Genomic DNA, 26,339 nt, shown 5'->3' with positions numbered 1-26,339 from the left:
CTTTTTCTACTAACTGGAACTTTCAGAATAATTTTGAAGAGGAGAGGTGCTTTGTTCTTGACCTTAGAGGAAAAGTGTTCAGTCTTTCACCATATGATGTTAGTTGTGGGGTTTCAGAGATGGTCTTTATCAGGTAGAGAAATTCTCTGCCATTTTTAGTTTATTGAGAGTTTTTCCATGAATAGGCATTGGATTTTGACAAATTCTTTTTGTGTATCTATTAAGGGGGGTCAAAATTAGTTGATTTTCAGATGTTAAACCAACCTTGCATTCCTGGGGAAAATTCTACCTATATTTATATGTTGTTGGTTTTGGTTTGCTGATATTTTAAGGATTTTTGAATCTTATGTTTATGAGGCATAAAGGTCTGTTATTTTCTGTGATGTTTTTGGTTTTGGTATCAGGGAAAATACTGCTGTCAGTGAATAAGTAGAGAAGTTTTTCTCCTTTAATTTTTTTTTGAAAAAGTTTGTGAAGTTTTGATATTATTTCTTTAAATATTTGGCAAAACTTACCGCTAAAGTCATATGGGCCTGGGCTTTTCTTTGCGGGAAGATTTCAAATTAATCAGTTTGTTTTTTAACTTGTTACGCCTTAGTTTAGTTAATTTTTTTTTTTGGTTTACTGGTTGTAAGTCTATTCAGATTTTCTATTCTTATCAAATCAGTTTTGATAATTTGTGTCTTTTTAGGAACTTCATTGAAATTGTCTGATCTGTTGGTGTAAAGTTGTTCATAATATTCCTTTGTATTTCCACATTCATTTGAAAACATTGTGTGGTCTTCTGGGTGGAATGTTCTATAAATGTCAGTTAGGTCAAGTTGGTGGTAGCATTGTTCAAGTCTTCTGTGTCCTTGCTGGTTTTCTTTTTAATTGTTCTACCAGTTATTGACAGGGAGTGGAGTATTGAAATCCCCAACTATTTTTGTTGATTTGTGTATTTCTTCTTTTAATTCTGCCAATTTTTGCTTCATGTATTTTGGGACTTTGTTGTTATGAGCATATTTATTTATAACTGATACATATTTCTGAGATACTGACATATGTATCATTATGAAACCTTCCTCTTTGTCTTTGACAATACTTCTTGTCTTAAAGTCTATTTTATCTGACATTAATTTACCTATTCCAAGTTGGGTGTGGTGGCTCATGCCTGTAATCCCAGCACTTTGGGAGGCCAAGGCAGGAGGATTGTTTGTGCCCAGGAGTTTGAGACCATCCTGGGAACCATAGGGAGACCCCGTCTCTACAAAAAATTTTTAAAATTAGCTGGGCATGGTTGTGTACACCTGTAGTCCTAGCTGCTTGAGAGGCTGAGGAGGGAGGATCACTTGAGCATGGGAGGTTGAGGCTGCAGAAAACTATGATTACACCACTGCACTCCAGCCTGGGTGACAGAATGAGACCCTGTCTCCCCCAGTTTTTTTTTTTTTTTTTTACCTACTCCAGCTCTGTTATGGTTAATATTTGCATGTATGGCTTTTTCTAGCTCTGTTATGGTTACTGTTTGCATGTGTATCTTTTTCTATCCTTTTATTTTCAACATATTTGTATATTTGAACTAAAATGTACTTCTTGTAGACAGTATATATTTGGGTTGTTCCCACACTTTGAATATGCCATTCCACCACCTTCTTCCCTCCATAATTTTTGATGAGAAATCAGCCATTGATCATATTACTGTCCAGTCTGACAATCTCTGCCTTTTATGTGGTCTGTTTAGTCCATTCACACTTAATGCAGTTTTTAAATTTGCTATGGGTGCTGTTTTCTTAGTTGTTTTCTATGTCTCATGTCTTTACCCCTTCTTTTCTCCTGTGCTGCCTTCTTTTGAGTTAGGTAAATACTTTTCATGTGCCATTTTAATTCCTCTGTTAATTTTTAAACTAATTTTTAGAGTTACTTTCTTATTGGTTACCCTAGGGACTACAGTATGCATACCAACTTATTACCCTCTATTTTTCATTAACTGCTAACAATTTTGGTAAAATATAGAAACTTTACTCCAACATAGTTCCATTTTCTTCTCCCTGTTTTGTACTATTATTGTCATATATTTCATCAATATATGTTGACATATGTTGTGTTATAACATACGACAATATAGTGTTAAAATTATTGCTTTATACAATCTTATGTTTTTAAAAGAAGTTGAGGGAAGGAAAGAGATAGTAATACATTTATAGAACTTTTTATATTCATCTACATATTTACCATTTCTGGTACTCTTCATTTCTTTCTGTGAATTTGAATTACCATCTGACATTTCTTTTCAACCTAAAGGACTTCTCTTGGTATTTCTTCTAAATAAGCTGTACTGGCCCCACATTCTTTCAGTCTTTCTTGATCTGTAATGTTTTTAGTTTGCCTTCATTCTTGGCTAACAATTTTTTTTGTTTTCACACTTTGAATATGCCATTCCACCACCTTCTTCCCTCCATAGTTTCTGATGAGAGATCAGCCATTGATCACATTGCTGTTACTCTGGACACTGTGAATCAATTTTCTCCTGCTCCTTTCTTTATCTTTCAACAGTTTGACCATGATGTGTCCAGGTTTGGATTTTTCTTGTATTCATCCTATTTGGTGTTTGTTGATCTTCTTTAATCTGTAGATTAATGCTTTTCATCAAATTTGGGAAATTTTCAGCCATTATTTCTTCAAATCTTATTCCTGCCTCTTTTGCTCTCTCCTCTTCTCTTGAGACTCCCACCACCACATATGCTAGTGCACTTGATGTCTCATGTATGTCAGAGGCACAGTTTATTTTTCTGTTCAATTTTTTCTCTGTGTTCTTTAGATTGAATACTACTATTGATTGATCTTCAAGCACACTAATTTTTTTTTGCCATCTTGCAAGCCCTCATGTGATGAATTTTTCATTTCATCTGTTATAGTTTTTAACTCCAAATTTTCCATTTTTAAAATAATTTCTGTGTCTTTCATTGAGGTTTTGTGTTTTCAGTCAGTATTATCGTTTTCTTCAATTCTTTAAACGTAGTTGTCTTTATTTCTTTGAATGTATTTATATTGTATTTATATAAATATATAATATAAATATATATATTTATATTATATATTTATATTATAAAAAGCTTTGAAGTCTTTGCTATTTCTAACGTCTGGGAACACTCAGTGACAGTTTCCATTGACTTTTTTTTTCTGAGTATGGGTCACCCTTTCCTGTTTCATTGCATGTCTTGTAAGTTTGTGTTGAAAACAAACATTTCAGGTCATATATTGCAGCAGTTCCAGATTCTGATTTGTATCCCCAAGAGTTGCTAGTATTGGTGGTTTTCATTGTTGTTGTTGTTTGTGTAGTAATTGACCTGGACTGAAGCTGTGAAATTCATTTTCCCCTATATGTGATCATTGTGTCTCTGTTAGTTTGTCCTTGTTCTTTTTTTTTTTTTTTTTTTTTTTTGAGATGGGATCTCACTCTGTTGCCCCAGGCTGGAGTACAGTGATGTGATCATAGCTCACTGCAACCTGGAACTCCTGGGCTTGAGTTATACTCCCACCTCAGCCTCCCAAGTAGCTGGGACTACAGGTACATGTCACCATTCCTGGCTTTCTTCTCTTTTCTTAAATCCCTACTTATTTTAATTCTGGCCTCCTAGATTACTTCTATGTTTGTATAGCTCTGTGGTCAGTCAGTGATCGGTTTGGGGTTGTTTACAAATACCTTGAGCCAGTCAGGCCTACACACTCTGCTGATAGATCTGCATGTGGGTCTGTAAGCACATCCAAAGATCAGGTAGTTTTCAGGCCTGACCTGATTTCTACTTTCTTCCAGACCCTCTTTTGTCTCCTCTGCATATGCCTACAGGCTCTCAGTAGGCCAGAAATTTGTGAATTGCTTGGGCCCTCTCTGCTCTCCCCTGTGTCTGTGTGCTACCCATCCACTGGGCACATGTGGAAGGCTTATCAGGTATCTCTATGACTGTCATATTTCGTGCAACTCTGTGTCAGATTCCCAGCTAGTCTACTGCTCTATTGCTGCCCCAGTCAGGATCACAGCTTCAGCCTAGTAGAACCACTGGCTTTCCCCATTCACTTGCCACTGAGATTGCTCCTTCTTACTGACAACACTTCTGCTGAATGAGAGTTTGTGCCTTCTGCTCCAAATAAAATCAGCCCCTGACAGCAAAGCTGCTAGTTTTTATGGTTTGCCTTGCCCTGTCCTGCCCTGTTGGAATGACTGCATCAACCAGGGTGTGGGGGTAGATGGGAGAGCTTCAGGTAAGAACTCCACAGACTCCCCCTGTCTTAGCCTAAGTTAAGCAGTTTTTCATGAATGAAGGCCTTCGGTTAATTTCAAGGATGTGGGAATGATTGAGAATTTGGACTAGTTTTATAGTTGTTTTTTGGAGAGAAGATTTGGTGACCTATAGAATAGTGAAACTGTTCTATGCCAGAAGTCCCACCCTGTGGTTTTTTTTTTTTTTTTTTTTAACAAAACCTAAAAAACAGGTAACATATGCAATTCCATGAAGTACCACAAAGTGAAATTTATGTAGGAACCATCTGGCTCAAGAAATAAAAATGATACCTGTATCTCAGAAGCCTCCGCCCCATCTCCTCCTGATCATTACCCTTCTCTCCTCCAGTGGAATCTCACAACTGCATAAGACTGTATAATTGTCTCAAAATAGAAAATTTAATTCTAAGGAAATAAAATAATGCCATTGAAAATGGATAGTATATTTCAATAAAAGGGGTAAGATCAACTGGATTAATATACCTGTAAAGAACTGAAACTCGATCCCTACCTCACACCATAGATTAAAAACTTAATTCCAGATAAATTAAAGGTCCAAATGTTAAATCTAAAACAATTTTTAAAAGCCTTTGCAAACACTTGATGTTGTCAGTCCTTTTAAATTTTAGCATTACTAGTGAACACCTTTTCATAAGTTTATTGGCCATTTGGATATTTGTGTGTTATTTTTTTGTGACCTATATGTTTAAAAATCATTTTTGTCTTTTTTCTTTTATTTGTTTATTTTTTTATAGAGACAGGGTCTCACTATGTTGCCTAGACTTGTCTCAAACTTTCTGGCTCAAGTAATCATCCCACCTCAGCATCCCACATAGCTGGGACTACAGGCACATGCCACCATGCCTGGCTAATTTTTTTTTTTTTTTTTTTTTTTTTTGTAGAGACAGAGTCTCCCTATGTTGCCCAGACTGGTCACAAATTCCTGGACTTAAGTGATCCTCCTACCTTGGTCTCCCAAAGTGCTGGGATTACAGGTGTAAGCCACTGCACCTGGCCCCATTTTTCTATTGAGTTGCTTTCTTTATCTTATACATTTGTAGGAATTCTTTATTTATAATCTAGTAATTCTTAATTTTTTTGATTATATTTGTTGCAGGTATCTTCTGTCATTCCATTGCTTGCCATTTCACTCTTTCAGTCATGTATTTTAATGAGAAGAAGTTCTTCATTTTAATGTTACTCAAGTTCTCCTCCATGGTTAGCACTTTCTGTTAGCTTATAAAGAAATATTTTCTCACCTTAAGTTCTTGGAGATGCTCTCTAGGAGATTTATTGTTTTACACTTGACATTTAGACTTTTAATCCACCTGTAATTAATTTTTTATCTATGGTGTGAGGTGTAAGGATCAAGTGTCAGTTCTTCCCAGGTATACTAATCCAGTTGATTTTACCCCTTTTATTGAAAAATACCATCCATTTTCAATAATATTATTTTATTTCCTTAAAATTAAAATTTCTATTTTGAGACAATTGTACAGTCCCTTGCAATTGTGAGAATAATACAGAGAGATCCCATGTACCCTTTATCCAGTTTCCCCCAGTGGCAACATCTTGCAAAACTACAGTACAGTGTCACAACCAGGATATTGACAGTGATACAGTTCAGATACAGAAAAGTCCCATCCCACAAGTATTCCTCTTTTTACCCTTTTATAGCCACACCCCCTTCCCTCACCCCTATTCCATCTCTGGCCTCTGGTAACCACTAATCTGTTCTCCATTTCTATAATTTTGTCTTTTCAAGTACAAATGCTCCTCAACTTATGATAGAGTTACATCTTGATAATCACATCATAAATCAACAATATCATGTCAAAAATGCATTTAATAGCCCAATAAACCCATTATAAAGTAAAAAGAAAATTATAAATCAAAACACCGTAAGTCGGGGACTGTCAGTCTGCTGTGTAAATGGAATCACACAGTATGTAACATTTTGGGATTACATTTTTTCCCCCACAAAATTCCCTGGCAATTCATTCAAGTTGTGATGCTTATCAATAGTTCGTTCTTTTCTATAATTGAGTAGTGACATTATTTCTTAACCTGGGTCTCTCTACTTAGCATACTGTATGTAGTGTGTATACATGTGTGCATGCTCATACATGTGTGTGCTTCTGTGAGTGTGGAAGTATAATTTCAGCATTGCATAGGCATGTAGTCACTATTCCAGTCATCTAATGTGTCTGAGGGCTGAGAGCTCAGCTGGATAAGTGAGGGGAACAAAAGATGAGGTGAGACGCTGGGAGGAACACAGATTCCCGGCTCAGTCCCCAAGCCACTGGTTGCTAAGGAACCATGAATACATTTCTGGGATTGCAGACTGACCCTGTTCCCCTGGGATCGCAGAGGGCTCAGCTGGGCAGGCCTGGTTCCACCTTCGCTGGGGGCTGGAGCTGGTGCACTACAGACCCTTGAGATGCTGTGGAATTGGTGGCAAGGGAAAAGCATATCCTGTCTCCTTATTTTTAATCATGTTGTTGAATCTTCTAACAACATTATCCATTTACAGTGCCCTGAGCCAGCCAACTTCTCTGGCATGGCCCAGTTTGAAGCCTCTGCAGTCATGTGCCCATTACAGGTGGCGAGTGCTACACTGAGATGAGTGTCTTGCCCAGATTCACACCATCCTGAAGCAGGGCCAACAGGGAGTCCTCTGGTTCTTTAGCTTTTGGTTGTCTCCATGAGACCTAGAGTGGTAACAGGAGCTCTTCCCCAAGCAGTCAGGGATCTTAGCCAATGCAGTGACAGAATGGGAACCCCTTGAGCCCTCTGGACACCTGGAATCCTGGAGAGGGCATTAGGTTAGGAATTGGGGATTGGGACTCTAGCCCTGGCACGGAACTGGCACGTTGCCTTCTTGACATATGCATCATCAGATGGAGGGGTGGATGGATGTATAGATGGATGGACTGATGGGTGGGTGATGAATGGATGGATGCATGGGTGGATGGATGGGTGGGTGGATGGATGAACAAGTGGATGGATGGGTGGATGGATGCATAGGTGAGTGGATGGATGGGTGGGTGAATGGATGAATGGATGAATAGGTGAATGGATGAATAGATGATGGGTGAATGGATGGAAGAAAGATGAATGGGTGGATGGGTAGATGGGTGAGCGGGTGAGTGGATAAGTGGATGGATAAATGAATGGCTTGGTGGGTGGATGCTAGAAGGATATATGGATGATGAATGGATGGATGGGTGGGTGGGTGTGTGAATGGATGAATGGACAGATGGGTGGATGAATGGATGGATGGATGAATGGGTGAATGGATGGATGAAGGATGAATGAATGGGTGGATGGGTGAGTAGGTGGGTGGAGAGGTGGATGGATGGATGAATGGATGGATTGATGGGTAGGTGGGTGGATGCTCGAAGGATATATGGATGATGAATGGATGAATGGATGCCTGAATGAGGGAGGATGTAGATTAATGATGATGGAAGTAGATAATGAATGAATGGATGATGGATACAGAGACCTACAGGGACTGGAAAAAGACAATGTCAGTATGGACAGGAGCTTGGAAGAAGTGGGAGTGTAGAAGTCCCCCAGGTAAAGAGACTAATGTCACCAATGACAAATGGAGACACTGAGGCCCCCAGAAGTGGCTTGTCCAAGCCTAGGGAGTCAGAGAGTGGCAGAGCTGGGACCCAAACCTGGCCCTGCCTAAGTCTTGATCCAGGCTTCCCTCTCCACTGCTTCACATCTGCAGACAGCGGGGTCTAAACCAGGAGCCAAGGGTCTCTGGGATGCCAGCAGTGATCCCAGCAGACGGGAGGTCTGTTTGTACCCTCGGAGGCCGATGCAGGGGGTCTGGGAATCAGAGCTCTGGGGTCTCCACCCAAGGCTGCCACCTCCTGCTCTGCCGCCTTGGGTGCTACTCCTGGCAACAAGCATTGATTGAGCACCAGCTGTTTTCGGTGCTAGACATTAGGACCTGGGCTGGACCCTGAGAGATTTGGTCGGGTAAGCTCTGTGGTCCCTGATGTCAGGGGACTTACGGCCCTCCTTCAGCTTCTTCACCTGTAAAATGGGCAGGGGGTTAGAATCGACACCTCTGAAGGCTGTGTTAGGCTGGAATTCCCAGCTTCAGGGGCCCAGGCCTGACCCACCACTCCCACGGCCCCAGGCCTGACCCACTGCCAGCTCTGCGACCCACAAGCTGGCCACCGGGTAGGTCTCTGTTGGCATCGGTGGCCAGTGAGAGCCGAAGGCGTCGTGGAGATTCGCGTGGACCACGGCCTCTCTGTGCAGCTGTCTCAACCCCACACCCGGGACATCGCCAGGCTGTGTCTAAGGGCTGGGCCAGGGAGCCCAGGATATGTTTAACTTTGAAAAATGGACCTTCACAGCCCATTAGGCCTCAGCGGCGCCTCGGGCGGTGTGGGGAAGAGGGAGATGCCAGGGCATGAAATCGCTGAGGTATTTAAAGGCCGATTCTGCATTCCTGACCAGCAATGTCTGCCTGCCAAGGCCGGCAGTACCAGGCTCCAGGCTGGACTGGCGCAGCGGTGCTCACATGCCCAGGATGGCCACGGTGGCTGGTGGGCGGAGGAGTGCCGGGCACAAGGGACTCTTTTCGGCTCTGAGTACCATGACCCTCCTGGCATCTGCTATTTCCTGCCTCCGTGACCTTGGACAAGACACTTTTTGCCGCTGGGCCTCAGTTTCTCCACTTTCACTGTGGTCTGTGTGCCAAGTAGCACTTCTATTTTTAGAAGCAGAAGCTGGTTGTAAACTGCACAGATCTGTCTGGCCTACCCTGCCAAGGCCGGATTGCCAGAGGGTTCTGTGAGTACCAACAGTGGCTGCAGGGACAGACTGGGCTGCGTGGTGGAGCCTGGGCTGAGGGCTGCTCCCTCTGGCCATCCAGGTCCACTCAGGGCTCACGGCAGTGTAGGGTGCACTTCTCTCCCGAGCCTGGACCGGGAGGGCCTTGCGACAGGCAGAGTGGAGAGGAGTGGGGCTGGGAGCTAGGGAGCTTGAATTGGGGGTGCATCTGCGTGGAGCTGGGGAAGATACAGCCAAGAAAGATCGGGGCTGATCAGCAGAGGCGGGCACTGCTGTGGCACTTTAAACGTGGAAAATTGCCTTTGTCATGTACGCTAGTTGCAAAGGCATAGACAGCGCGTGCCTGGGGCCAGTGGTCCACCTGCCGCCTGCACCTGCCCCTGGCTGGGTGGAGTGGGGAGGGAGATTCTTGAGGCCCTCCTGGGGCTCCCTCCCCTCAACCTCACCAGCTCCCTGACTCTGCTCTGTGACCTAGGGTCAGTTACCTTATGTCTCTGAGCTTCTATTAATATTTCCTTCATTGGAAACTAGGGACGTTTCCTTAATTTCCAGGTCTGAGGACTGTGGAATCACAGGAGAGAAAGTGAAAGAGCACCCAGTGGGGGTCACATCAGCTTTTGCCTCTTTCTGTGTACCCTGCAGGGAACGGCAGGGACCTCACAAAACTGGCCTGGGCCTGCACCACGCTCTGCCATGTGCTGGCTGGGCTGTTACTCTCTCAGCCTTAGTTTTGTTGTCTGTAAAATGGGCACGGATCAGCCTCTCCCTGTGAACAAGGCTGTGAGGATTCAGCCCCAGCTAGGCTGGCCCATCCTTCACCCTCCTTGAGGGGTGTAGGCCCCCAGGAAGTGACTGCCCATGCAGACCCCTAGTGACCAGATGCTGGATTCTGCTAAGGTCCTGGTGGTGGGCAGTGCAGGCCCTGGAGACGTTCATGGCCATGTGGACACCTTCAGAGTCCAGCAGACATAGGGTTAGGAAGACGGGATGTACTGGCTGGGGAAGGAAACGCCCATCAGGGCAGCCTCAGAGAGTGTCCGATTCCAAGAGCCTGGGCAGCCGTGTACGTGTAGGTGACGTGGACTTGGACTGCCCCGTGTGCCTGGGCAGGCGTATGCACACACTGGTGTGGCTGGGCAGGCGTGTACACACACTGGTGTGGCTGGGCAGGCGTGTGCACATATTGGTATGCCTGGGCAGGTATGTGCACATACGTGTACACATAGGTGACATGGACTTAGACTGCCTGGTGCGCCCAGGCAGGTGTGTCCTCCAGGATCAGAGTGTACGGTGTGTGGTGTGGGGGGTGACCCACTTCTGGTGCGAGAACACACACACACCTGTGGACGTAGCCTTGTTGGGCATGTGCACACCTGCAGGGGGGTCCGTGTACACCGCTGTGTGAACACCTCTGGCGGTGCCCAGGCCATGTGAACACATGGAGGTGAGCACGGACACACGCGTGCATGCCCTCTGTGTGTCCACGGACAGCTGTGCGCACCACACTCACCCCTCCTCGTCCCCATGGCAACCCCAGAGCAAGTGTCTGGGAGACCCTGATTGGTGCTGATGGACATAGGGTACAGGGCACACGGGATGGGGCTCCCCAGGGACGGCTGGGCCAATCGGGGTTCCTGGACAGAGGCTCCAGCAGGATTGAGAGTGCTTTCTCTTCCCCAGCCCGTGCCACCTCCCCCTGCGTGCCGGCCAGGTGGGCAGCGCTCGGGAAGCCCCCTCTGGCTGTGATTCCTACAGGGCGATGGGAGCAATACAGCCCTGTCCGGCCTGTCCATGCGCCCACGCTTAGAGCTGAACAGCCCTCAGGGCCACAGACTCAGCAGGGAGCCCCCAGTCTCCTGGTCTCACTTCCTAGAAAGAGAAACCGAGACTTGAAGCAGCTCCAGCCGGGGGTCCCCAGCCAACCCGGGCAGACTCAGGCCCCTCACACTCCACCATGCCCACCTCCATGTGGAAGGAGGCAGGGAGCCCCAGGTCCCAGGCTTGGAAGGCCGGTGCTGGGCAGGGCTGGGGAATTCTGTTGCCTTAAACCCACACTGGTCTCCCTGCTGGCGGTTTTCCTGCCTCCCTTTGCCATTTGGCTGGTTATCAAAAACCTCTGCTGCAAGACCCAGGCCAGCCCAGCCCAGCGCCTCCCATCCTCCTGTGAAGTCATCCGCTCAGTTGGCAGGGTTCCCATGGCAACGGCAGTGATGTCACAAAGAGCTGGAGGAGGATGGCTGGAGGGAGGAGTGGGGCGAGGCTGCGGGAGGGGATTCCTGGCTTCTCCCAGGCCTTCTAGAAAGATAGAGCTCTGGTCCATCAGTCACTCAATGGGCCGGGGCTTATGCCCCTAGTAGCAGATCCCAGGGGTCCCCCCCACCTCCCTGAGACAGGAAACCACCCCCTTGAAGCAGTCAACTCCCCCAGCACCCAGACACCCACCTGTCCAGGTGCGGAGGCCCTTGTAGGAGTGAGGGTATGAGATGGGAGGCCCTGACACCAAAACGTCACCGTCACCATGCCTGGCCCACACAGCGGCCCTTTGCCAAACTTAGACTGGCTCTGAGAGCTGCTGGCTGCACATCCCCCAGGGTGCATTTGAGACCACCTGTCAGCTGCCCTGCACTTGAGTTTCTTGATCTTCACTGCTATTAATAGTTTAATTCCAGAACCAAAGAAATTGTCTGTTCGACAGAAGTGGAGGACCCTGAGAGTCTCCCTGACCCTGGCTGCCAACAGCAGCCCTGTGCCTGGCTGGGACAAATTCCAGCTCCCTGCCCTCCCTGTTGAGTGCTGCAGAGGGGCGTCCGGCGTCGTGCACATGTGCCCATCCCCCTCACTTTGAGTTACACTGCAGACGTCTCAGGACGCACGTGGCTGTGCCAGGCAGCACACGTGGCCGACAGGCACATGGTGACCTGCCCCATGGCTCTGGAGCTCATCGCAGCCCGCTGGGGCTATGAGGGTTTGGTCCCTCCACCAGGAAAGCCACCAGGACCCCGCTCCTGCCTGAGAACCCCAGGGAGTAGTAGTGTGCCGGGTATGTGTGACTGGCCTCCCAGCCCTTCCCAGCACCAGCTGCGTCCCCCTCCTCCAGGGCTGCAGCTCAGGGCTCAGGTGTCCGCGTCGAGGGCCCTCCTGAAAGGGCAGGAGGACTATTGGCACAGGCCTGGGCGAGTCTCGCTGGGAGGCAGGAGCAGACTCAGCCCCCCAAGCCCACGAGCCCCACTTTGAAAACCATGCAGCCGGGCACGGTGGCTCATGCCTGTAATCCCAGCACTTTGAGAGGCTGAGGCGGGCGGATGATCTGAGGTCAGGAGTTCAAGACCAGCCTGGCCAACACGGCGAAGCCCTGTCTCTACTAAAAAATACAAAAATTCACTGGGCGTTGTGGCGGACACCTGTAATCCCAGCTACTTGGGAGGCTGAGGCAGGGAGAATTGTTTGAACCCAGGAAGAGGAGGTCGCAGTGAGCTGAGATCGTGCCACTGCACTCCAGCCTGGGTGACAGAGCGAGACTCTGTCTCAAAAAGAAAAGAAAACCAAAAAAAGTGCTGGTTTGGTTTCACTGACTCCCTTTCATTTGTTCACAAACATTTACTCAGCAAATCTTGTTGGGCCCGTCAGGCCCTCGGGTTACCAGACAAAGTCTGTTTCCTCCTGGAGTGTGCATTTATTAAATGCCTATTGTATGCCGAGCCCCAGGCTGGTTTAGATGTGGGGGCACAGCAGTGAGCAGGGCAGACATGACTCCTGCCTGCCTTTGTCGGCTCCGGCTCTTATAACAAAACCTGGACACTGGGGTCTGGATAGCAGCATGCATTGTCTCCCTGCCCCCAAGACTGAAAGTCTGGGATCGGGTGCCAGTGGGGTTGGTTCTAGGGGGGCCAGTGTCCTGGTTTGCAGATGGCCACCTTCTCACCGTGTCCTCCCAAGGCAGAGAGAGAGAAAGAGAGGGAGGGGAAGAGAGACAGGGAGAGAGAGAGCACGCAAATGCCCTGGTGTCTTTCTTCTTTCTTTCTTTCTTTCTTTTTCCCCCGGAGATGGTCTCCCTCTGTCACCCAGGCTGGAGTGCAGTGACCCCATCACAGCTCACTGCAGCTTCCACCTCCTGGGCACAAGCCATCCTCCCACCTCAGGTTCCAGAGTAGCTGGGACCACAGGTGCGTGCCACCACACCCACACGCTAATTATTGTTTAAAACTTTTTTCTGTGGAGATGGAGTCTCGCTATGTTGTCCAGGCTGGTCTTGAACTCCTGGCTCAATCAGTCCTCCTGCCTCAGCCTCCCAAAGTGTTGAGATTACAGGTGTGAGCCATGGCACCCAGCCTGGCATCCTTCCTTGTAAAGGCTCTAATCCTATCCCGGGCCCCATCCTCATGACCTCAGCTAACCCCGATCACCTCCCAGAGACCCTGCCACCTCCTCTCGTCAGCCTGGGGTCAGAGCTTCATCCCAGGGATGTTGGGCACACTTCAGCCCACAACACTGCCCGTAAGGAGCGGAGGGTCTGATGGGGTGACTCAAGTGAAGGAAGGCATTAGGAAAACAACAGGGGCCACAGGAGATGACCATGAGCAGTGCATTAGCAGGGACTGAGCAGCCCCTTTCGGTGGGGCAGGCTGGGAGGCTTCTCGGAGGAGGTGACTCGCCCAGGCTGGGGTCCAAGGCCCAACGCCCCTCACTGGCTTTGAGACCTTGGAGAAGCCGCTGCCCTCTTTGATCTGGGCTTTCCAGCAGGCGTGGGACAGCCTAGAGGCAGTGCTGGAGATGAGGGTGGCAAGTTGCCCCTCCCCAGGCAGGGCAGAGAGGAGCCCCCACCCTTCCAGGCAGGAGAGAGGCCAGGTCTAGAGGGGAAGGGGGAGGGTCTCATGCCTGCATTTCCAGCCATGGACATGCAGAGGGCCTGAGACCCCTGCTCGGCTGCCACAGAGTGTGGGACCCAGAGAGGAACAGGCATGCCCCTGCCCCCTCCTCCTCCATGGGGGTATCTGGGCTGCTGGAGGAGCCGGTGCTGGTACTGGGAGCACCCTGGGGCCTGCACTCCCCACTCCATGGGGTGGGACTGACCGCTGGGGTTGACCCTGCCTGCCAGGTCCCTGCACAGCCGAGGCCAGCCTGCTGTATGGCACATGTTTAGGGTCTGTGTTCCCAGCTTCCCGCTGGCCTTGGGACCTCTGAGCCTATCGTCTCATCCACGCACCCACGGGTACAATTAAAAATTGGTATTTGCCAAATTTGCAACAACTGCTGTGTGATCTCAGGCCCCTCTCTAGGGCGGTCTCCATCTCCTGCCCCCACCCTTCTTCCTTCCGGGATTTTGTCTCTGTTTTTCACCAGGATTGGGACTGCCTGCCCGTGAACACATCAAGGCATGTGTTACCTGAGCAGATTTTTAAAAATTATTTAATTGAAATTTATTTGAGAGACAGGGTCTCTCTCTGTCACGCAGGCTGGAGTGCAGTGGTACAATCATGGCTCACTGCAGCCTTGAACTCCTGACTTCAAGTGATCCTCCCACCTCAGCCTCCAGGTGTAGGAAGAAAGGAGAGACGGGCAGTGGGGCTGGGGCCAGGCCTGGGCTTCCCACAGAGCCGGCCGGCTGAGGGGCGGGTGCTGACTAAGGCAGCGGGCTTGGAGAAGATGTCGGACTTTCTTTCCTGTTTCTAATAAATATTTCCAAATGTGCCTGACACAACAGTTACCATCTCTCCTGGCCTTCTGCATCTCTCTAGGTGCCTTTTTTTTCATACGATGCCCTACATTTGAACATCTCGCCAAATTTTTAGCCAATTAGATTCCAAGGGAACCTCAGCCTTCGTTTCAGGCAAACAAGCAAATTTCAAGCCTCATTTTCTACTTCTAATAAGCACTTATCAAATTTACAGCTCTTACCTACAATCCATCAGGTTAATGCCTTCAGAATATTCCTGCCTCCCTTTTGTGGCAATTTTCTTTTCCTGCGTTGCATCCTCAGCGCTCGCTCTGACTTTGCTAAGCAAATTAGCACGTCAGCTTCCTGTCGGGTGAGGAATGGTTGGGCCACAGCAGTGAGAAGATGGGGCGAGGGGGCCCGGCCACCGTTAGCAGCCACAATGAGATTTTTTTTTACAACATATAAAACATTGTGCCATCCTGAGTCACAAAGTCCTAATTAAATATGAATCCTTTTCTGGGGGCCTGGCATTTAAATATATGTAATAGCATATTATTTCTCTCTTTAATTTCAAAAGCAATATACATGTGTACACACTAAAGAAAACTAGGAAAATGCTGAAAACAGAAGATGTAAGCTCTGGTTCCACCATGCAAGAGAAGCTTGTCCGCATTTGAGAGTTTCTCCTTCTGGTCTTTTTTCTTCTTTTGAGGATCGGCGTTTGTTTCAGGCTTGATATCACTCTTAAGAAACTTAAAAATTTGAGATGTAAGTTACATACAGAAAAGTTCACAAATTCTCACTGTGCACAACTTAATGAATTTTCACAAGCACCCCAGTCAAGAAACAGAACGAAACCAGCCCCTGCAGCCCCAGAAGTCTCCTGATGTTCTCTCCAGGTCACCTCAGGGTAAACACTACCTAGTTCCTTCCAGCACAGCTGAATTTTGCCTATGTTTGCATGTTGTATAAATGAGCCATCTTGTATATACACATTGTGTCTGGGCACTTCTATATATGGCACCTGTGAAATTCATTCATCCTTGTTAGATGTAATGGCGGTTCCTTCCTCTTCACTGCTGTATAGTATTCCCACGTAAGGCCATACCTCAGTTGATGTATCTCTTCTCTGCTGATGGCCTTTTGGGTTGTTTCTAGTTTGGGCTGTTGTGGGTACTGTGAGCAGTGATGCACTTCCCAGCACATGTGTTTTGTAGAGACATGTTGGTATCTCTGTCCATCTTGAGAATGGACTTGTTGAGTCTGATCGTTCACTGATCTCCAGCAGTGTCCAAGTTGCAGCCAGGTGCAGTGGCTCACACCTGTAATCCCAGCACTTTGGGAGGCCGAGGTGGGCAGATCACTTGAGCCCAGGAGTTTTAAACAAGCCTGGGCAACATAGTGAGACCCTGTTTCTAAAAATTATTTTTTTTAATTAGCTGGGTGTAGTGACACATACCTGTGGGCCCAGCTACTCAGGAGGCTGAGGTGGGAGGATCACCTGAGCTCTAGGAGGTCCAGGTTGCAGTGAGCCGTGATTGCGCCACTGCAGTCCAGCCTGGGCAACAGAGCAAGACTCCATCTCAAAAAAATAAAACAACAAAACCCCCAAATTTCCGAGTTGCAAAATATTCATTAACGTTATTAAAATGACGATGCTGGCTGGGTGCGGTGGCTCACGCCTATAATCCCAGCACTTTGGGAGGCTGAGGCAGGCAGATCACCTGAGGTTAGGAGTTTGAGACCAGCCTGGCCAATGTGGTGAAACCCCATCTCTACTAAAAATACAAAAATTAGCTGGGTGTGGTGGTGTGTGCCTGTCATCCCAGCTACTCAGGGGCTGAGGCAGGAGAATCGCTTGAACCCAGGAGACAGAGGCTGCAGTGAACCGATATCACGCCACTGCACTCCAGCCTGGTTCACAGAGCGAGACTCCATCATAAATAAATAAATAACCACAGTCAATAAGAAGGGTATGCTTTAATTGATTTAGTCATTCTCCTCTTTTTTTTTTGGAGATGGAGTCTCACTCTGTGGACTAGGCTGGAGTGCTGTGGCACCATCTCGGTTCACTGCAACCTCTGCCTCCCGAGTTCAAGTGATTCTCCTGCCTCAGCCTCCCAAGTAGCTGGGATTACAGGCGCCCACCACCACGCCCAGCTGGTTTTTGTATTTTTAATAGAGACGGGGTTTCACCATGTTGGGCAGGCTGGTCTCAAACTCCTGTCCTCAGGTGATCCACCCGCCTCGGCCTCCCAAAGTGCTGGGATTACAGGCGTGAGCCACCGTGCCCAGCCTCATCATTGTCCTCTTATTGAAAACTTTGGTGGTTTCCATTTTCCATTTTTTTTTCCTTCTCTATCAAGCAGCATTGGAAATCTTTCGCTGCGCCTGGTTTTCTCTCTGGGATTCTCTCCTTATGGTAGGTTCTCAGGAGTGGGGCTGCTGGGTGAAAGGCACGCCATCCGCTCACAGCCCTGTGGTGGGGTAGACTGTGAGTTGGAACAAACCGTCTATACAGCAGGGTGCAAAAGTCCTGTCTGAGCCAGGGAAAGAATAACCGCCGTGTGAACCTTGTGTGAATGCATCTGTGTCACCACAGACGGGGTGAAGACCTAGAACGCTGGCGGCCCTCAGAGGCTTCTGGCACGTTCTGTCCCGATCCCGGCGCTCTGTCATTCCTGATGGTAGCAACCAGCATTCCTGGACAATTGATTCTGGGTTTGCCTGTTTCTGAACTTCCCGTAAATGAAATCTTTGCATACTTCTTCCCTTCTGACCTCTTTCTTCTGGTCAGCATTCTCGGGGGAGACATACCTGTTCGTTGTGCTTGGTGCTGGTTCATTCTCATCACTGAAGAGTATTCTGTCCTACGAGGAGATTGGGGATCCGTTCCCCTCCCTGAGGTTTATACCCCAGAGAACAGTTGCCGGTCTCAGGTATGCACAGCTTCACGCCAGCTCTTTCCCAGAGCGGTGGTGAGGCTTTGCACCCTCAGGACAGCAGGCGAGTTCCTGTTGCTCCACATCCTCCTGTCCCGGAGCCAGATCTGATGAGATGCTTGAAGCCTCCCCGTCTTGGGTGTGTCCCGGTATCTTACCAAGCTTTCATTTGAATTTCCCTGATGAGTAATGAAGTTGAGCACGGGGTTTTTGGCCGTGTGGATGTCCTCATTTGTGAAATGCCTTTTCAAGATCTCTGCTCATTTTATGACTGAGGTGTTGGTTTTCCTTATTAATTCGTAAGAAGTGTTTATAGATTCTGAATGAGATCACAGTCTCTCAGAAGATAGCTATTGTGTAGCTTGTGTTTTAATACTTTGTATGATGTATGTGTGTGTGCGTGTGTTTGTGTGTATGCGTGTGTGTGTGTGCATGTATGTGTATGCTGTGTGCGTATGTGCACGTGTGTGTGCATGTGTATATGTGTGGGCATGTGTGCGTGGGTGTGTGCATGTGTGTATGATGTGTGTGTGCGTGTATGGTGTGTATGGTGTGTGTATGATTGTGTGTGCGTGTGCACACGTGTGTGTGTATATGTGTGTATGTGGTGTGTGCACGTGTGTGTATGATTGTGCATGTGTGTGTGCACGTATGTGTGCATGTGTGCGCATATTTTAGAGACAGTGTTGACCTGTTGCCTAGGCTGGAGTGCAGTGGTGGGATCATGGCTCATTGCACCCTTGACCTCCCTGGCTCAAGTGATCCTCCCACCTCAGCCTCCAGAGTAGCTGGGACTACAGGCACACTCCATCATGCCTGGCTAATTTTTTAAACAAATTTTGTAGACATAGTGTCTTATTATGTTGTCCAGGCTAGATTTTCATAGTATATTTTTACGAGCAGAAATTCTTTATTTTTATGTAGTAATATTTGTCAATATATTCTTGCATGAGTGGGAAGAAATTCTTCCCTGTCTCTTGATCATCAATATATTTTTCTGGCTGGGTGTAGTGGCTCATGCTTGTAATCCCAGCACTTTGGGAGGCCGAGGTGGGAGGACTGCTTGAGCCCAGGAGTTCAAGACCAGCCTGGGCAACATAACAAGACCCCTTCTCTAAAAAATAAATTAGTGGGGCACGAATATACATGCCTGTAGTCCTAGCTACTTGGGAGGCTGGGGTGGGAGGATCACCTGAGGCTGAGAAGCTCGAGGCTGCCGTGAGCTGTGATTATGTCGCTGCATTCCAGCCTGTGAAACAGAGTGAGACCCTATCTCAATCCACAAATATATATTTGTATTATATATACATATTTTATCTTTTTTCTACTTTATCTTTCAAAATGTATAGTTCTTCTTTTCCCGTTTAGGTCTGTAATCAGCCTGGAGTTGACTTTATATGTGATGTAAAGCAGGTATTCAGTTTCACTTTTTCCCATATATATTCCATTTATTAAAAAGTTATGCCTCCCCTCTTAAGGGCTGTCTCATGGGTCAGTTTCTGGATTTTCTGTTCGTTTTATGGGCTTCTGTGTCTAATCTTATAACAATATCTCAATCACCATAGCTTTATAATCAACTGTCATTATCTGATAGAAGAAGACCCTCCCTCAGCCGGTCGCGGTAGCTCACGCCTGTAATCCCAGCACTTTGCGAGGCCGAGGCAGGCAGATCACGAGGTCAGGAGATTGAGACCATCCTGGCTAACACAGTGAAACCCCGTCTCTACTAAAAATACAAAAAAATAGCCTGGTGTGGTGGTGGGCGCCTGTAGTCCCAGCTACTCGGGAGGCTGAGGCAAGAGAATGGCTTGAACTCAGGACATGGAGCTTGCAGTGAGCCAAGATCGCGCCACTGCACTCCAGTCTGGGCGACAGAATGAGACTCCATCTCAAAAAAAAAAAGAAGACCCTCCCTCCCTTGACCTTGTTCTTTTTATTTGGCGACATTCTTGGCCTTTTTTTCTTCCATATACATTTTAGAGTTAGCTTGTCAAGTTCCACAAAAAAAAAAAAAAAAAAATGGACTGTGATTTTTGATTGAGATTGCCTTGAATGTATAAATTAATTTGAAGAGTGTTGACGTTTCATAAATGTTCATTTTCTATTCATTACAGATGTATAGAAATTCAATATATAGTTGTATATGAATTTTATGCTAATATTGTATTAATTTTGGTAACATATACATTCTTTTGGACTTTTTATGTACATAATCACATTGTCTGTGGATAGCTAGAGCTTCATTTCTTTCTTTCCAAATCTTACAATTTTTGTTTCTTTTTCTTGCCTTATTGCAATGGCTGCAACTACTAGCACCATGCTGAATCAAAGTAGTGGCAGCAAGCGTCCTTGTGTTGCTCTTGATTGCAAAAAGTTACAACTGCACCGTGGTGTGATGTGCTGTAAGTTACGCACATGTTAAGAGTGTTTGATCTGTATTGCCAAATGACTTTCCAAAAGAATTGTGCCAATTTCACCATAACCATGCCAGCACTGCAATGCACTGGGATTTGTTTTAGTTCAGTGTTTTTGTTTTTTTAGATCACGTCTCCTTTGATGGGTCCGTGGTGTCTCATTGCATTTTCTAAAAGTTGGCATTTCCCTGATTATATGGGAGGTTGGGCATTGGGCCATATGTTTTGTAACCACCTGAATTTTCTGTTTTGTGTTTGTTCCTTTACCCGTTTGTTTATATGTTGTTGATGTCTCCCTAATCAATTTGAATGAGTTCTTTACATAATGAAGATAGTTATCATTTATCTGTCACATTTGCCACAAATATCTTTCCCTCTCTGCCATATAGCTTTTAATTTGGGTAACTTTTTGTGTTCCTTTTTCTTATTTTTATTTGGTCACATCTGCCTCCTTTTTCTTTTAAAATTTATTCTCTTCCTTCTGAGCTTGGAAAGCCTCTCTCCCTCCTGAGAACTGATAAGTATTGAATTCTGTTTTCTTCCAGCATTTTTATGGCTTAATATTTCATATTTAACTATTTACCCCGTCTGGAATTTGTGGGGCTGTGGGGTGTGAAGTGAGGAGTTAATTGCTGCTTGCAGTTTACCAGGGGATGGAGCCTCATTTGCACTTCCAAGTCTCTGGGCTCGGCTTCCTCCGTCAGTGCTGAGCTGAGCAAGGGAGATTAAAGGAAGCAGGGAGGTGGCATCGTGCGCGCTGGGATTGATTGTGGAGCCCTAATTACCACGGGGACAGTCCTACTCGCAGCCTCTGCCTGAGTTTCAGTCCAAAGCGAAGAACTCTCGGCCGAGTTTAGCCACATCCAGTGTAACCCTGGGGAGGCCTCTGCATGTGTTTGAGACTTGGTTTCCCGGTCTGTGAAATGCGGGTACTGATGACACCTGTCCTGTAAGGGCCGTCACCGGGACTATGTTCGCCGGGGGATTTGTCTTGGAAAAAGCAAGTGGCCGGGTGGGCTCAGTACAAATCCTAGCTCTTCTGTGTGACCTTGAGCAAGAGGTGTCACTGTGGTGTGCCTCAGTTTCCTCATCTGAAAACAGGGGTAATGAAGCTGGAGTTGCCACCTCCTCGTGGGGCTGGGGGATGATTCTGCAAGTCAGCCCATGGGAGGGCCTGGTGTCTGTGACAGGTGCACAATCGCTGGTGTTCTTGTTACGGCTGCCGCTCAGGAGAAGGTAGCCTGCAGCCAGGCATGGTGGTCTCTGGGTGGGGGACCCTGCCAGCTGTGAGTGGGCTGGTGGGTGGGACCACCTCCCTTTCCCAGCGCTGATGGAGGCCATGCTGTCCCCCTCGTCACCCCAAAACTGGGCTGTGGGGAGTGGGCACCCAGAGACCCGGTCTGTTAGTCCTGACGCAGACAAAAAGACCAGCATTGCCTGGAGAACCTACAATACACACACACAAGCACACACATACTCACACACGCACACACAAGCACATATGCGTGCACACACGCACACATGCATGCATGCACACACTTGCACATTCATGCACACACATACACACGCGCATGTGCACACTCGTGCATACGCTCACGCACACACATGCATGTGCACACGTGCTCACACACAGCCAGACCCTCTGTAAACACATGGTGATACACACAGAGCCATGTGGGTCACTGGGTCTCGGCTCCTCCCCACCCCAGGAGGCTCCACCCACAGCAGTACTAGGTGGGGGTCAGCTTGGGGTCCTGAGTGTGACCTGGGGTATGCAGTCAGATCACCCACTGCCCTTGCTTGTGAGTCCCGTCTCCCTCACCCTGAGACCCCACATCACGTCACCCCTGCGAGGTCAGTGCCAGGCCTGGGCACTCCTCCCCAGCCAGGTGCCTGGTGCCCGGTGAACAGTGGGGGGCAGGGACTTGAGTGCGAACGTCCCCTGCCTGTTGAGGGCCTGCCATATGCTGGGGTGTGGGCTGGTCAGGCCCCACACCAAGGGTCAGCCCTGTCCACCAGGGCTCAAGGTCAGCTTGGAGCCTCATGGAGCTCCAGGCTAGAGAAAGGGCAGCCGTGGGTGTCCCCATCAGAATGTGGAGGTGGACAGTGAGGATGGGCCCTGAAAGGAGGAGCCAGCCTGGGTGGGTCTGCAGGAGGCTCCCAGGCGGGGCGGGGGGCGGGGGGCACAGCAAGTGCAGAGGGCAGAGGTAGGGGCCTGCTGCTGGGGGAGGGCGTATTAGAGAACAGAGGGACACCCAGTGGCCAGAGGGCAGAGCCCGCAGGAGGAAGCAGCCCGAGGGCTGCACGTCACATCCACAGGGGTGGGCAGCGTGGAGGTGCGGGGCGGCAGGGACCCTGGGCGGGGCGGCACAGCTGTGCGGGAGGCTAGGCTGCTGGCATCAGCAGGCGCCCCTCCTCCCCACCTCGCTAAACAATCATGCACAAAATATGCAAATGGTATAATTACTGTTATTTGTTTTGCTGATATAAGTGTTTGAAATGCAAATGTCAAGTTTGGGCGCCTTCATTTTTCCAACCCTCTCACCCGGACATTTGCAAGTTGATGAGTTGTTCCTCGTCCTGGAAGGAGGAGGAGGAGCTCCCCCCAGCCCCCAGGGTGCCAGGAGAGTGAGTCCAACTCGGCAGCCGCCCGAGGGCACCGCTGGGCCCCTCTTCCGACAGCACACAGTGGGCACCTCAGAAGGGAGGCCTCACAGCCTCACTGTGCACCTGAGTGATGGGCCCCTCGGAGCCTCAGTTTACCGTAGTCTCTGGGGGCTGCTGTCCCTCTGGGCTCCTGCCCTTTCTGGCCCTGCCCTTTCCGGCTCATGGCAATTCAGTGGATGTCTTTGGGCCTTGGTTTCCCGTCCACAACATCCTGCACAGATTCGTTGCCCCTCTGTAAAGTGGGGTCTCAGCGTCCCGGGATGGTCCTCGGGGAGGTCTGATGAGCCCCCGAATATCACAGACAAAACTGCCTGCGTATTTTCCAGGGTGGGTTCTTAGCTTTGACCCCTCCAGCTCAGTGGTCTCTGAGGCTCCCCAGCCTGCGATTCCAGACAAGACTGAGCTGTGAGCCTGCACCCTGACGAACGGATTGTGACCATCTGTCACGAGCATCCTTGTTCTACAGTGAGGTAAAGTGAGGCACAGCATTTCAGGGGCTTGTCAAGGTCATGGCCGTGGTGGTGTCATTCAGCTGCCAGCCTAGCCTCTCTCTGGGTTCCTCCTCCGAGCCACCACGGACCACATACAAGGGCAGGAGCCACCACTTCTTCAAAACCCAGCAGCTGGCCAGGTGCGGTGGCTCACGCCTGTAATCCCAGCACTTTGGGAGACCAAGGCGGATGGATCACGAGGTGAGGAGTTCAAGACCAGCCTGGCCAAGATGGTGAAACCCCGTCTCTACTAAAACCACAAAAATTAGCCGGGCGTGATGGCAGGTGTGATCCTAGCTACTCGGGAGGCTGAGGCAGAGAATTGCTTGAACCTGGGAGGCGGAGGTTGCAGTGAACCGAGATCGCACCATTGTACTCCAGCCTGGGCAACAGAGCAAGACTCCGTCTCAAAAAAAAAACAACAAACAAACAAACAAAAAACCCAGCAGCTCCACATCCTCCAAGTCCCACCTTGCACTGCTGCCACCCACACCACCCTGAATCTCCACAACATGCAGATCTGGGCATGCCCCCTGCCTTCCCAGTGCAGCCCCTGGGCCAGCAACTGCTGCGTGTCAGATCACCAGCAACCCCACAAATCCCTGATCGATGCTGGCTATTCAGAAGCATGGATTTCTAGCAGCAATGCAAGGGCCACTGTGAGGTTGTCTGATCACCTTCAGTCCTGTAAAGCGCACAGCCCCTGAGAGACCACCCTCCAGGCCTGGCTGGCTTCTACAGGGTGGATGAGTGGGCCCCTGCACCCCATCTTGTGTCCAGCCCCTCAGGTGCCATGTGTTGGCAGATGCCAGGTTGGATGTTGGGTTAAAGCTCAGGCCGTGCCCGAGGGGGTGCGTTGGATGCCTGGGCCTGGATGTGTCTGAGCGAGCCTTTGTGGAGAGCGATGGGTGTGCCTGTGCACGTGAGTGTACATGCCTCTGCGTGCATGCATGTGTGAGTGCATGTGTATGTGCACACATGTGCAACACATGTACATATGTGTGCACGTGCATACGTGTGTGTGTATACACTCAGTCTGCTTGTGACGCTAATGGAGAGTGAAATGCTCCAGGGCAGGTGCCCTGATGTGCACACTGTGCCCAGGACACGTGTATGAGAACACACAGCCCACTCCCAAGGAGTCTGGGCCGCTGCTCACAGTGACACGGTGGTTCGGTGATGCCTGGGTGTTCCGCCTTTGGATGGCTTTGCTGGAAAGTCTAAGAGCAGCTGGAAATCCGTGTCCTGGCCGGACCCTCCACGTGACTATGGGCTGGCCGCACACGTCTGTCTCCTAGTCTGTAATATGGAGTGCTTTGCAGAGCTGGGCTGGGTATGCAGTAGGCACTCCGCAAGCATGCATTCCTGCCTCTCCCCTGGGGCGTTGTGGGAGGCTGGTGGACAAACGCCCTGCGTCGCAGCATCTGCCCCCCCAACGTGAGAAGCAGGGGCAACCCTGGGGCTGATGGGTGCCCTGGGAGGGGCCTTGGGCAGGACCAAGCAAAGAAAGTGGGCATGGGCTGGGTAGACGGCAGGGGGGCTTATGGGGCAAAGGCCTGGGGCAGAGCAGGTGTGGGCCTGGAAGCCTCCCCCTATGTTATTTCAGTTACCTTTTCCCACACAGGTTCAGTCTCATTAGCATATTCAAATACACACCATTATTATTTCAATTAGTGGTTAAGTAATTATCTCTAACTGATGAGCATCCCCCCACTTACCCACGTATTTTTTGGTTATTTACATCCGCTTCTAACCCACAATTTTAGGTAATTACATGCCACTCACTCATCTATTTGCACACACACACTTCCGCCAGCGACAGGTTCCTGCTCGCCTTCTAGCACTCGCTCCAGCTCTGGAGCTGTGGGAGCGGGGCACAGGCAGACAGACCAGGGGGCCCCTCCTGACCCCTGCCAGGGCCTCCTGAGGTTCCCTCAGCCTCCAGGGGCACAGGTGCAGCAGAGCCCAGCGCCAGCCCCCTGCCTCCACACCAACCTTGCCAAGCCCTTTGCACCCAGAACCCCTCTTTGTCCTGTGGACACCACCTCCTCTGGTCCCTGCACCCCACCAATACCCCACAGTGCTTCCCCTTGTGCCCTCCAGGTGCAAAGGCGTCATTCATGGGGCTGGGCTCTGCACCACACCCCAGCTGTGCGTCCCTGGCAGGATGACTTCCCTTCTCAGCCTCAGTTTCCCTATCTGCAGAATGGGAATCAGGTACCTCCTCATGGTGAAGGAAGCAAGTATGCTGGTGAAATGAGATGAGGCCTGGAGAATCCTCAGCACCAGGGCTGGGCGTGCAGAGCTTCCTGGGATTGATCCAGTGGGTGGATGAATGACCTGACCTGTGGGTAGCATAGTTCACTGACCAGCCCAAGGTCTCTCGCTCAGCAGACCAGCACCGAGCTGGGCTTGGGCCTGAGGCTTCTGCCTCCTGACTTAGTTTCGTTCTCGGTCATTGGCCTGGCCTGGCACTTGGCATCCTCTACTCCCAGACAGCTGGGGTGGGAGGTGACAGGGAGAGGGCCCTGACAGGGATGGAGCAATTCTGGTGAGCACACCCAGGGCCTCTACCTAATCAGTCCAGCCTGTTGTTTCATCTGCCTTCACCTCATGGAGGGATGTTGGATGCAGTGTGCCTGGAAGGTTCCCATGGACCCAATGGCCCCAGAGCCTCCGGGGCTGCAGCCCCAGAGGTGGGCCCCACCTTTGCCCCAAACACCTGGGCCACCGCCAAGTGACTAGAGCTGGAATTGGTTGCAGTGACCCCAGGTCTGGCAACTCCCTCACTCTGCAGTTCAGCTCACATCTTGCATCTGCTCTTGGCTCCTCTCCCCTCTGTCCCGGCTGGCACGTGGCTCCATGTGTCAGCCTGCTCTGTGTGTCAGGAAGTCCCCGGCCTCTACGATTTGTTCTTGAGTTGTGACGTACCTGCAGTCCGACACATGTGTGACCAACAGCTGGTGGCTCTGGCCGATGGGGTCTTCCAGCAGCTGAGACGGCTGCAGGAGGCTGTGCTCCATCCCTCCTCACCCTCCTCCCCTCTATCTCTGTGCAGGTGCAGCTGCCTTGGCGACCATTTGTCCT

The 26,339-nt window shown here is 49.3% G+C and overlaps 1 pseudogene; it reads right to left on the bottom strand.

The window, feature by feature from the left end:
* Positions 1–9,880: 9,880 nt before the first annotated feature.
* On the bottom strand, positions 9,881–26,275 carry LOC111523722 (annotated as a pseudogene).
* Positions 26,276–26,339: the final 64 nt, after the last annotated feature.

This window comes from Piliocolobus tephrosceles, chromosome 8 (genome assembly GCF_002776525.5).
Source record: "Piliocolobus tephrosceles isolate RC106 chromosome 8, ASM277652v3, whole genome shotgun sequence".
Lineage (NCBI taxonomy): Eukaryota > Metazoa > Chordata > Mammalia > Primates > Cercopithecidae > Piliocolobus > Piliocolobus tephrosceles.
Note: the sequence above shows the minus strand (reverse complement) of the source record. Positions and strands in the feature narration are given on the sequence as shown.